Source organism: Neomonachus schauinslandi, chromosome 8 (genome assembly GCF_002201575.2).
Source record: "Neomonachus schauinslandi chromosome 8, ASM220157v2, whole genome shotgun sequence".
Taxonomy (NCBI): Eukaryota; Metazoa; Chordata; class Mammalia; order Carnivora; family Phocidae; genus Neomonachus; species Neomonachus schauinslandi.
This window is the reverse complement of record NC_058410.1, coordinates 52,876,067-52,889,095: the sequence shown is the minus strand read 5'-3', so window position 1 is coordinate 52,889,095 and position 13,029 is coordinate 52,876,067. Positions and strand designations below refer to the sequence as shown.

The window sequence follows — 13,029 nt, the reverse complement described above, 5'->3', positions numbered from 1 at the left end:
TGGGGGGGGGGGGGGGGGGGGGGGGGGGGGGTGGATATTCACTGGTATGTAAAAATGGTTATTTGTGTAAATTATTTTCCAGTGATAAAAGACATACAACTGTAGTAGGACAAAGCCACAAAATCAGGAGTTTGCTTGAAACAATCCAACGTTCCTGGCGGGGGTGGGGGGTGCTGGGGGGGAAAGGAGGTGGAATGGGCCTGGGGGCAGGAGGCGATCTCACCAAACAGAGGATTTTAGAACTGGTTGTACAACAACAGGAATTTCTTCTTTCCTCCTTTTTGCTGTTTGCTTCTGGAGATGTACTAGTGAGTGGATTCTCAATAAAACCAAACCTTCTCAATAATGTGACTATTAAGCATGGAAGACTTTGTCCTTGTTGGCAAATTCTGACATGTACGCTTTCCATTTTCTAAAATCACCATGAGTCCACAGAGAGAGCTGCAGTGTGGTAGAGCCTGCAAAATATGAATATTGCTAATTTGTCTGTTAAGTTGAGGCAAAGAAAATTTCAATTTATAGTTTACAGTTCGGGCATATTTGATGGCATAACAAAACCCCTTTATTCATGGCTATAGGTTGTAGAAAGCAATTAGCCTGTTTTGTTTTGTTTATTGACAATACTTTTATGAAAAAAGCCTCATAGAGCATGTAAAAAAATAAACATTAGACCTAGAGAGCTTGAGAAGAATACTCAATATTTAAGAAGAAGCTATGAGCAGTAAATAATGCTTTTTGGACTCTTACTATGTATTAAGCAATATTATCTTAAGACAATAAATTAGCCTCATATTTACAGGTGGGGGAACTAAGGTTCAGAGACATTCATCATTTGCCAAGCTGACACATCTAGTGAGTAGCTGAGCTGGGATTTGAACCCAGGCCTCTTTGGGTAAATGTAAGTATTTCCCTACACTGTAATTGTTGGCCTTATTCTAAAGGGTGATATCAAACATTGAAACCTCCTAGCATATTCAGAAATTCAACCAAATCACCTGGGGAAGTTGTAAAGATTCAGAGTCCAAGTCATACCCCTAGAGATTCTAATTCAGAAAATTGGGGATGGGGGCCCTGAAATCTGACTTTTTAACAAGCACCCTGCAGTGGTTCTGCTGCAGGTCATCTTCTGACTTCAAACACAGAAAATACAGGCCCAACCCAGTGTACTTTAACTTTCATGAGCAAAGAACCCTTTGAGAATCTGACGAAAGCCCTGAACCATTGTTTTTTCAGAAAAAATACACATTTTACACCCCAAATTTCTCATATGACTTTAAGGGGTTCATGGACACTGGGGGGCCATGAACACTCATTTTCCAATATGTCCCTGGGAACAGCGGCCTAATTAAAAGTCCCTTCCATCTCTCCACCAAGAGATGTCACTCTTCAGCCTCAAAAAGCTTCCCCAAAACCTCCAGTTTTTTCCTTTCCCCTCAACTACAAAGGGAAGAGTTTCCCAGGAAAATGAATTTACTGTTTGGGAAGGAGCTTCCCCTTGTAGTTAGAGCAGACTCTGGCGCGAGCTTCAAACAATTAAGCTGAGATGGAAAGATAGTGTTGTCTACAATCACAGTGAAAGCCCACCTGGAAATAAAGATGTGATTAAAACCTACCAGTAGGGACCATAGATTAATATAAGCACAACCTGTCTTGTGAAGGGTCATGAAATTTATTTTCCCAAAAGCCCCTTCTCTAAATTTTTTTCAGTCCCTAGGTTTTCTCATAGGTCTCCATGCTGAAGCTAGCTTTTGCATCTTTGAATAAGTCAAAGACCTACAGAGCAATCATTTGAAACATGTACATAAATAATATTGGCACAGAGTCCTCACACATTTACCTTTAATAGGTCTGGAGCAGTAAAATAGGAAAGGCATAAGGAGAGTATGTAGTTCTCTCTGCAGGCCTGAGGTCTAGATAAACCTATGGCTTGAAGTGAGATGTGTCTGTGAACACTCTGATATTGTACAAAAGTTACATGTTCATGTATTTTTTCTGGGGAGAGAGTCCATGTCTTTCATCAATTCTTAAAGGAATCTTTGACTAAAATTTAAAAAGCCATCCTTTACGGGAAGAATCTTACTTCACAAGGGCTAGACAAGTAAACAAGCGTGAGCAGAGCCATGTGGTTCAGCCTTGGTGAGCATCTTCTTCAGACATAAAGTGGTAGACAACATTGTATATGTTGTATATACGTTCTGTGGACACAACAGTGTCAGAGTGAATACTCTAATTATGGTTTAGATTTGGGGCACTCTGCCAGAAGGTCCACTTATCCAGAAACATGACTAAGATCCACCAACACATCCCTGCCCCCGCGCCCCCCCCCCCCCCCCCCCCCCCCCCTGACAGGGATGCTGAGCACAAACTATCTGCTGCTTAGCTGGGGCTGCACCTGTCAGACTGACTAGGGCCTGGTTTGGCAAATCTGAAGGAAAACGAGTTTCCTTTAGGGAATTCCCACTTTCCAGTCTCCCCTCCATCTCTGTTGCAAAGGTAAACAAGGACCTCAGGCACAGAACATGCCTGAGGATCACAGGGAGTTACAAGGGATGAAAAGACATCATCCCTGTCCTTGGAGTTGCTGGACCCTAATAGGGAAGACATTACCAAAAATAAGTTAGCAGAAGCTATAGGGCATGGGACACTAAAAACATACCTATAAGCACAAATATTCTACACACCTGAAAACAGTTTATGCTAGAAAGGACAAAGCCACATGGAGATGATTTAGGAAACAACCATGAGGAAAATGATTATTGAGCCATATTTTTTCAGTGCAGGAAGGGATATGATATGGCCGAACGAAAAAGAGAAGCTAAGAAAGGAGGAGAGAGTGCCACAGGGACTAGCTTAGGGGGGGAGGTGGGCATGGTGCAGATTCGCAGGGCAGCAGGGGAAGCCATGCTGGAGGGCCTGTGGAAAGATGACAGCAGCTAGGTGTGGGGGAAGGGAGGCAGCTAATTGGTAGAGACCCTTGAGACCCATGATTAGGAGTTTTAATTTAATTCAAGAGGCAATTGGAGCTATTGTAGGCTTCTAAGAAGGGGAGTGATATGATCAAAATGATGCTTGAGGACAATGGTTCTTGCTGCTGCGAGCAGGGTGGATTAGATGAAGGAGACCCTCGGGCAGGAGGCTGATCTGAGGCTTTTTCAGGAATCCAGGGTTGCAGGGGCATGGCCTAGAACAGTGCTCTGGGAATGGGATGGAAGGAGCAGACCTGCAATATGTTATGGAGGATAAATATTTGTTCTTTTTAGAACCAGACATTGGGGTAGGTGCTGGGATACCATGGGAAATAGGCACAGCAGTTGGAATGGGGAAAGACAATTCATAATATGGTGAGATAAGTCCTATGTTCACTGAAGCAAAGAAATATGAGAGTGCATGGCAGGAAAAACACCTGAGTTGTGGGGAGGGACATAGGTGGTCAGGAAAGCCTTTTCTGAGGAAGTGGTATTGAAACTGGGAACTTAATGAAGAATCAGGCATTAACTGAGTGAAAAATCATTGGGAGAAGTGTTCCAGCCTGAAGCCCCAGGATGAAAGAGTAAGAGTGGAGCCAGGAGGGAAAGGCAGGAATGGTTTCCCAAAAGATTCAAGAGAGCAAGCAGGGTGGGGACCAGACCAAGAAGGGCCTTGAGTCTTCAATATGGACTGTGAGCTTTATCCTAAGAGCAGTGAGAGGCCAGAAGAGAGGCATGGTTTGTTTTTCATTTTAGAAAAACCTCTCTGGCTATGTTGTGGGAGAAAAGGATTAGGTGTGGGGGTAGTTAGGATGAGAGGCTTGCTATAGTCTATAGGGAGAGATGATTAGGAAGTAGTGATGGAGACAGGTAAATATTTAGGATGTAGAATTTATGGGATGTAGGGAGCCTGGGGGGCTCAGTGCCTTAAGCCTCTAACTCTTGATTTCAGCTCAGGTCCTGATCTCAGGATCATGAGATAGAGCCCCATGTCGGGCTCCGCACTAGGCATGGAGACTGCTGGAGATGCTCTTTGTCCCTCTCTTTCTGTCCCTCCTGCTTACAGCATTTGTAGAATCTTCAGAAGGGTATTGCCTCAACAATGGAGAATGATTATTACCACTGAACTAAACACTATCCTAGTTTATTCTATAACATCTTAAATGTAAGGCCCAAAAGGATCAAATGATTTCCAAGTAACTTAAGTGTATTTCAGAACAATGTTGAAGAATATTTATAAAAATCCCAAAATATCTATCACCCAACAAGGTAAAGTTCACAATGTCGGCCATCCCATCAAACATGAACATGTATACAAAGAAGCAAGAAAATATGCACCATTGTGCAGAAACAGCAATCAATTGAAGCTAATCCAGACCTGGTATAGATGTGGAATTAGGAGACGGTATTAAATGGCATTTTCCATATGTTCAAAACGTTATGTAGAAACATGGAAGATTTTTTTTTTTTTTACCAGCTGCTGCAAGAGGCTTTATTGTTTCCATTTGGTCCATGGTTGGGAGAACCAGGGTGGTTAAAAAGATGCGTAGCGGCTTCAGGGAGAGGCTCGGGCAGAAGTCCTGGCAGCGGGGGGGATGCCTGAGGGACCCCTGAAAGGCTGCTGGGCTCCAGAGGCTGTTAGTCATGCTTGAGGGTGAGCCTTTCGAAGAGATACTCACCCAGCCCAGCCTGGGTGCCAGCCACCCTGCGAGGGTTAGACAGGTGGTTGTCCATCTTCTTGATGAGTTTCATCTCCTCACCCAGGAAGTGGTTCTCTAGGAAGTCACAGAGATGGGGGTCTGCATGGGCAGAACCCAGAGCAGGTAGATCCAAAAGGGCCTGGTTCAGGTTCTTCTCCAGAACCAGGGCAGCTTCCATGGCATCCAGGGTTTTACCCCACTCATAGGATGGCTTCTGCACATCCTGGAAGAGGGCACTGCCACCACCATGGTTTTGCATCTTCAAGAGGTGCTCAGCACCCTCTCATTTCTCCTCAGCCAACTTGTAGAGGAAGGGGCCCATGCCCTCCAGAGCCACATCTTTGCAATCCAAATAGAAGCTCAGAGAGAGGTAGATGTAGGAAGCCCACACATGCACGTTGACCAGGCTGTTGGTTGTCAGCAGCCTCCACCTCAGTGGAATAATTCTGACAAATCTGGGAGCTCATGGTTGATCTGTCATAAGGAACTAAGCTCAAAATAGGGTATTGGCTAGATCCAGAGGCAGAGGGTGGCCGAGAAGATGGCTCCAAAAGTTGCAACTAGAAAAAAGTCTGGAGGGGTGGTTGGAGGCTGGTAGAAGGGGCATCCCCAGATCTGTTCCAACCAAATACTGTTGAAGCAAGAGACAGATCCGTGGGACTGCCAGGTGCACCAGAAGATATTTTTAAAAACCCAAATCTAGAGATTAAACCTACAATGTCTGAGATAAAATATACACTGGATGTGATTAATAGCAGATTCAACTTAGCAAATTAGTGAGATTGAAGAAAATATTCAAAATGAAATTTGGAGAGAAAAAAGAAATGTAAAATTGAACAGTGCATCAGTGATCTGTGGGACAACTTAAAGCAGCTTTGAATACATATTATATTAATAGATAATAATTAATATAGACATATTTACATAATACAAATATATTATATTATATATTTATATTAAATATTGATATATAATATTAACATTTAACAATTCGAGCCTCCAAAGAAAGGGAAGGAGAACAGAAAAACATTTGGAGAAATAACGGCTGAAAATTTTTCAAAATTTGTTGAAAACTATAAACTCAGGTCCAAGGAATTTAAAAACCCCAAGCACAAGAAACATGAAGAAAACTACTCCAAGACACATCATAATCAAATTGCTTTCAATACCTTAGAAATAGGAAAGAAAAAATACACATTATATATAGAGAGGAACAATTAAAATGAAAACAGATTTTTCATTGGCAGTGAAATAGTGGAACAACACTTTAAAAAAACAAAAACCTGTCAGCCCACAATTCTATACCCAGCAAAAATATCTTTCAGAAAACAAAGCAAAATAAAATGCTTTTAGACAGAGAAAAGCTGAAAGAATTCATCACTAGAAGAACTGCATGGCAGAGGACCCATTATTCTAGAACTAAGTTAGGCCCGCTACAAGAGCAAGTACTTTATCTAATAAGGGACCTCTGTTCTGGCTGGCAGAAATGCAAATTACTCCCAGCCCTGCATGAGCTTTGAGCATTTGATTATCCTACTGTTTTTAGAGTGGTTTATTTCCAGGGCCTTGGGGAGTTTCCTCTTATATATGCTCAGATCAGTACTCAGCCAGAGACTCAAAGGAACTCCTGTGTAGCTCTCTGGAGTTCACCTCCCTTTACTCTTATAATCTACACCTCAGATTCCCCAAACTTGGATCTCTGCCTTTCAACTCAGCTAGATCATCAGGCTCTGTTTAGTTTCTTTCTTCTTGACCTATAGCCTAGAAATTGCCTCCAGACAATGAGCTATAGTACTGATAAGTCTTCCCTTGCTTCTTTACCTTCTCTCAGGATTACAGTCTTGCATGACCTGTTGTCCAATGTCTGGATACTTTTGTTTCAAATATGTTGTCTGGTGTTCTAGTAGTTTATGGTAGAAGGGACATTCCTGTAGCATTTAATCCTTCATAGACTGAAACAAAAATCTTTCAGGTTAATTTTAACTCTCCCAATTGTCACTGTGCTCATTGCCTTTGGGATCCAGTCCTTGCCAAGTAAAATGCAACTCCAATGTATATTATATGGGAAACTTGAGAGAGAAGATATTTACTCTACCAGGAGTGGGACCTGAATGAATGAAGGGCAGGAAGAAAGCAGGGAGAGAAGTCAAGGTGTTAGCCAGGTTTCTGACTTGGGTGTTGAAGAGATGGTCGGCATGTTGACTTTGAAGATTTGATAGATAATACTTAAATCTTGGACAAAAAACCTGGGCTGGGCTGGAAAACCACATTCCATTGTTTCATTGTACAAGTAACAGTTCAAGCTTGAAAATAAATGCAATTGGGAAAAGAGATTATATAAAGGAAAAGATAAATAGGCCAGGGGGAGAATTGTGAGTAATGGCAATATTTTGGAAGATAAGATAAAAAGAAAGAGGCATACAAGGAAGAGACTGACCAGCCTTGGGAGAATTGGAAGAAAATTTGGAAGAGAGAGAAAAAGAATCATCAGCTCTGTGAATGAAACAAAGATAGTACTGAAAATTGACCATTTGCCCTGGCAGTGGTCTTTGCAAGAGAAATGTCTGTAGATGATGCCAGGCTGAAGCAAGCTTAGGAGTGAAAAGATAAAGTGAACATAATGAATGTAGGTGACTCTGAAAATTGGATGAGAAGGGAAGGAGGGAGATGGAGTCACAGCTGTGGGAGATGGAGGATCTCTGAGAGATAAGCATAGTTTTTCTTTTTTCTTTTTAATTAAAACCGGACTTGTTCACGGCATGAGGGAGAAGTTTGAAGGAATTGGAGAGAGAGAAGATGCATGATGAAGGGAAGTCCCATAGGAGACCAAAGGAGGAAGAAATCAAGCACTCAAGGAGCCCAGTGATGACTGCTTCCCATACAGTGAAACAATATTTTGTAAGGAAAGTAATCATGGATATTCTCTCTTCCCTCCCCTTCCTGCAATACTTTTCCTACTTTCCAAAAAATATGCATGATTTATATGCTCTGTAAGTTTGGATGGTTACACATCAGGTTTCCTTAAGGCAGAATGGCTTCTACATCAGAGTGCAGGACCCAGCACTCCCACAGTGTTCCTTTGAGGTCATTGGCTAGGAAGGACATGGGATAAAAAGCCAGTCACCTGTTTTGAGTCAAGAAGTGTTTTGAGACCTGTTTACATATAATGTATTTTGCCAAGGAGAGTCTCATGAGGTCAGTCATTCAGTGACTATTCAATGGGCATTGGACACTGTCATTGAGAAGGAAGTCCCTGCCCTTGAGGAATCTACCACCCAGGTGTAGAGGAGACAGACATGCTCGAGACACTAAACTGATGACGCTAACCGTGGGTGCTGACCAGTGCACAATATGGATGCTCTGGACAAAAGGGGATCTCCAAAAGTGTAGGTGGGTTGGGCAAGGCTTCTCATAGAGGCAGGGCTTGAGATGGTCCCTGGAAGGGGTTTTACAGACTGGGACTTCGTATGAACAAATGCATAGAGTTTGCATTCTGTTTTGTGTTAAATGTGGTGCATTTAAAATGCAGTCACGCATCCTGTCCAACCATGGCTGAGGGTCCAGAAGTGGGAAGTAGTAATGCTGGGACCATGGTTGGGCCATTTCTCAAGATGATGGCAGAAAGCAAGGCTGACACCAATGACGAGAAGCACCTATACTCCTAACTGACATCAATGGCTAAAAACAATGAATTGGAGAAGTGTTGTCCAGCACCTATTGGAAAGAAACCACTAAGTGATATTTTTCTAAAGTTACCTCAATTTGCCCACGGAGGCAAGAATCGGGGTTGAAGGAAAATGAAATCCTTTAGAAATGGACATTTTAGAGCCTTTTACTTTTTGTGTCAAATTGCTGCTGGGAAGAAAAAATTGGAGGGAATGACAGAAGTGCTCTAGGTCTTGATTGCGGTGTTTATATGGGGGCAAACATTTGTCCAAACCCATTAAATTGCACACTTAAATGGGTGTGTTTTATTGTGTGTGAAGTACACCTCAAAAAAGTTTATTTTTAAAAAGCAATTTGCACAATAAAAAATATCAGAATGCATCTATAAACACAGACATACATATAATCCATACATGCATACATACATCACTGCCCCTGGACTTCCTTCCTTTCAGCTAAGCAATACCATTTTGGAAACAGTTTAGGACTTTCACGGAGTAAGCAGGAAAAGAAAAAGATTTTGAGTTACAAAGTGAGTGGAAACAAAATTTTCCAATTAACTATTATGATTATTAACCAGCCAGCATGGGTTTTTATAATTAATGATCCCAGAGGTTTTTATGACTTTCATTTTTCTTTTGCCCTTGAACATGTTCTTCTGGAAGCCAATCATGGGAATGCGCTGTAGGGGGTGAGAGGCATAACTTACTGGGTGTAATTACCTCCCTAGACATTGTATTAGGGGCACAGATACACTTAAACTGGCATTTTAGAATCTCTCTTTTCTAGCCTGTAAGTGCATGTGTTTGCTGTATTATTTAGAATATCCAATTCTGGGATGCCTGGGTGGCTCAGTCGGTTAAGAAATCTGCCTTCGGCTCAGGTCATGATCCCAGGATTCTGGGATCGAGTCCTGCATCAGGTTCCCTGCTCATTAGGGAGTCTGCTTCTCCCTCTCTCTCTACCACTCCCCACCCCTCATGCTTGCTCTCTCTCTCTTTCTCTCTCTCTCTCACATTCTCGCTCTCTCTCAAATAAATAAAATCATTTTTTTAAAAGAATATCCAATTCTGCTATAAAAGAAGTGAAACACCTAAGATAGATGAAACTCATAAGAATGGTTCAGCATAGATAGAAAGTAAATGAGTAGCTTATGAGAGCTAGAACTCCTAGGATCTGTTAAGTGTAGATGAGTGAGCAAATAGACTATGAAACATAGCAAGAATTCATAAGATGTGCTCAGTATTAGGTAGTAAGTAAATTGGTAACCTGTAAAATATGCTATATGTTTAAAAGGACAGAACACCAAGAGTGTTACTTGTAGACCAAAAAGGTTGGAAAGACATGTCTTCAGGTATGGATTATGCTACATGAAGGCTGATAGTTACAAAACCAGCCACCTTCCAGTGATCTCAGTTTTATCCTTTATGGCCTCATGGATGCTCTGCCCAATAATACCAATAAAACCCAGAGCTGTTCAGCATGCTAATTGGCAAGCTACAGGTCTGTGCAGACATACTTGCCCTGTGTCTTTCTAATAAAGCAAGCATGAGGTAGTTCCAGGCACCTTCTTTCTGCGGACCCACTCCACATTGTCCAGCCCCAACCCTCGTCCTCCTAACGACAACATAGGGAGAGAGAGAAAGATAAGCTTCCTTCCACGCTGTTTGCCCCCTATCAAAAGGGTGTTAACTCACCCCATCTCTGTCCCCCTGTTTCCCATCTTGTGTTTTAAATAGATTCAATACATCTTTTTATTTAATTTGGTCCATGAGACTTTCTGTTCCAAGACCTGTGAGAAAGCTTTCCTGGGAGTGAACTTGAAGGCTGTCATTCCTTACAACACAGCCTAATTTGGGGGACCTTTAGTTAAAACTGTCCTAAGTCCATTTGATATTTTAAAACATATTTAAGGTGCAAATGAAATTTTATTCCTGTGTTTCCAAACCAAATCAGTGCTTATCCATCAAGTCACTTTATCCCATGCCCTGCCAGGTAGCATGAGTGCTCATGAGATTATGAGTAGTGGGGGGGGGGACCCAAACATTTTTTGCCAGGGTAGGGGAGGAGATAGAGGGTTTTAGAGGGAAAGGCACATCCCTCCATGATTTCCGTTCATTCACTGAGTTAATAAACACTTAATGAAGCCCCACCACGTTTCACTTACTGTGGTAGTGTCGAAGTGATAAACATGGGAGGGTCCCACCCTCTGGGAGCATGCTTTCTCTAGGAGGCCCCAGATGCAGGAAATCTGAATAAGCAAGCTAAGTGCAGAAGAGGTATTAATAAAGAGCCATGGGAAAGAGAGCTGGGTGTGAATGCACCTGCTCAGGGATGTGTGAGTGCGTGCATGTGTGCGTGTGCGTGTGTGTGTGTGTAAAAGAAAGCAGACCTCACAGAAGATATGTCATTTTAGAGGTCTTGAAGGAGGAGTAGGAGTTTGCCTGGTGGACAGATGACCACACTTTGGCAGCCCAGGAGGAGAGATTAGCATGAAAAAAGACCCAGGCATCTGAAAGAATGTGAGTGTGGAACCTGGAGGGCCTGGGTGGGAATGGAGCACAGAACACAGAAAGAGGGAGGCAGGTGACACTACTGAGAGGTGGGCCAAATAGAGTCCTAGAATGAAAAACCCATTGTCTTCATCCTAAGTCATGCTTCCAGTGGCTCAAAATAAATAATATTTTAAAACTTGCAGTCCCCTTTGATTCCTCTCTCCCTGTGCCTCTCTCTCTCCCTCCATCCATACAGCGAGTCCTTCTGTTGGCTGTACCTTCAAAAACATCCAGTGCAGCCCCTTCTTACCACCTTCAAGATCCACCTTGGTCCAAGTGACTGCCATCTCTCCCTCGGATTGCGGCAATAAGCCTCTGACCATGTGTCCCTACTTCTGTCCGTACCCAGCTCCCCCCAGTACTCCGCACAACACAGCAGTGTCGGGGAGCTTGTACAAACTGAAGTTATATCGGGCACACCTGGGTGGCTCAGTCGGTTAAGTGTCTGCCTTCGGCTCAGGTCATGATCCCAGGGTCCTGGGATCGAGCCCTGCGTTGGGTTCCCTGCTCAGCGGGGAGTCTGCTTTTCCCCCTCCTCCCTGCTCGTGCTCTCTCTTTGGCTATCTCTCTCTCTCTCTCTCAAATAAATAAATAAAATCTTAAAAAAAAAATAAAACCGAAGTTAAATCAAAGCCCTCTGCTGAAAATCCTTCAAAGCTCTCCCTCTCACTCAGAGTAAAACCCAACGTCCTCCGAATGCCCCCAAGGTCCAACATTATCTACCCACCTCCCTCCTACTTCAGCCTCATTCTGTTCAACCACACTGGCATGCCCCTTCCCACCAGAGGACCTCCTTCCCCGTGTCCCCTCAGCCTGGAGAGCTCTTCCCTGAGGTTCCCACTTGGCTTGCTCCCTCCCTTCGTCAGGCCCCCCCCCCCCCGCCCCAGAGTCACCTTCATGCAGAAGCCTTTCTTGACTGACCCAGGATAGCACCTTCCCATCCCTCATTCCTGTCCCTGTCCCTTGTTCTCCTTTTCCTGTAGCACTTCTCACCATCTGACATATGGTATTCTTGTTCAGTATTGTTTGTCTTCCCACCCGAGTGTCAGTTCCACAAGCGCAGGATTTCAGAGGATTTTGTTCACTGCTGAACTCCCAGCTCCCAACGCAGTGCATGGCACACAGTGCACGCTCTGTACGTGTCTGAGGGGATGAATGACTGAAGGAAGACCTGTGGAAGGACTGAGAGCAGAGGAGTGACGGTCCGCATGTCTTAGAAAGATCCATCTCAAGGAGGCTGAGACTGAAGCAGGGAGATGGGCGAGAGGTATGTAAGGTCTTGCCACAGAAAAGGACTAGATTCTAGAGACGGTTATAAAAAGAACAGAGATCAAAAGAGCATTTACAGACTGACCGACTGAGATGAGAGCAAGCAATAAAGAGTAAATTCAATTGGACCCAGCAAATCGTAAGTATTTGCTATAGGCAAGAGATCACGGGCGGGAGGATGAGGGCATAGATGGGACAGACTGTATGCCAAGGGTGTTAGGGTCAGTGAGTCAAGGGCACGAGAGAAGTTTGTGCTGGGAAAGCAGAAGAGGAAAATATTTGGTTTCCATCAGTGAAGGAAATTCGAGCTGTCATGGAGGAGGGAATATTTAAACTGGGTCTTGAAAAATGGGTAGAATTTCAAAGGCAAAGACGGGAAAAAGGCAGTGATATGATAGGTTTGGATTTCTCTTTCTACCACCACGTGACTTTGGACGGAGTTGCTAATGACTTGAGAAATAGTTCTTTCTATACTCCGTAAGATAACATTTTAAACAAGAAGACACAGAAGAGCAGAAAGGAAGAGTCAGAATAATTTACCACCCAGATAATTTGATCCAGAACAAGTGACGCATACCAACAAGATTTTAAGAAAACACGGACAAAATCACTTCCCTGTTTAGAAGTGTCACAAAGGGAAGAACAACAAAAAATCACCCAAGCAGGTAACTCTGCTGACTCCTGGACTTAGACCCGAGAGAACAGTTTTCTGCCAGGGTGATATTATTTTACAGGCAAATTAAGATCCTTTGTAAGCAGGATTCCTACATGAGGGCTGACAGTCATGGTGGCATGTAGAGCTTGCCTACATTTTTAATAAAACTGTCAGATTAAGCCATGCCTGGCTGCAGTATCTTATTAATACAAATTCTT

The 13,029-nt window shown here is 43.2% G+C and overlaps 1 pseudogene; it reads right to left on the bottom strand.

Annotated features, from left to right (window-relative positions):
• Positions 1 to 4,604: 4,604 nt before the first annotated feature.
• Positions 4,605 to 5,133, bottom strand: LOC110583390 (annotated as a pseudogene).
• Between the last annotated feature and the right edge of the window lie 7,896 nt (positions 5,134 to 13,029).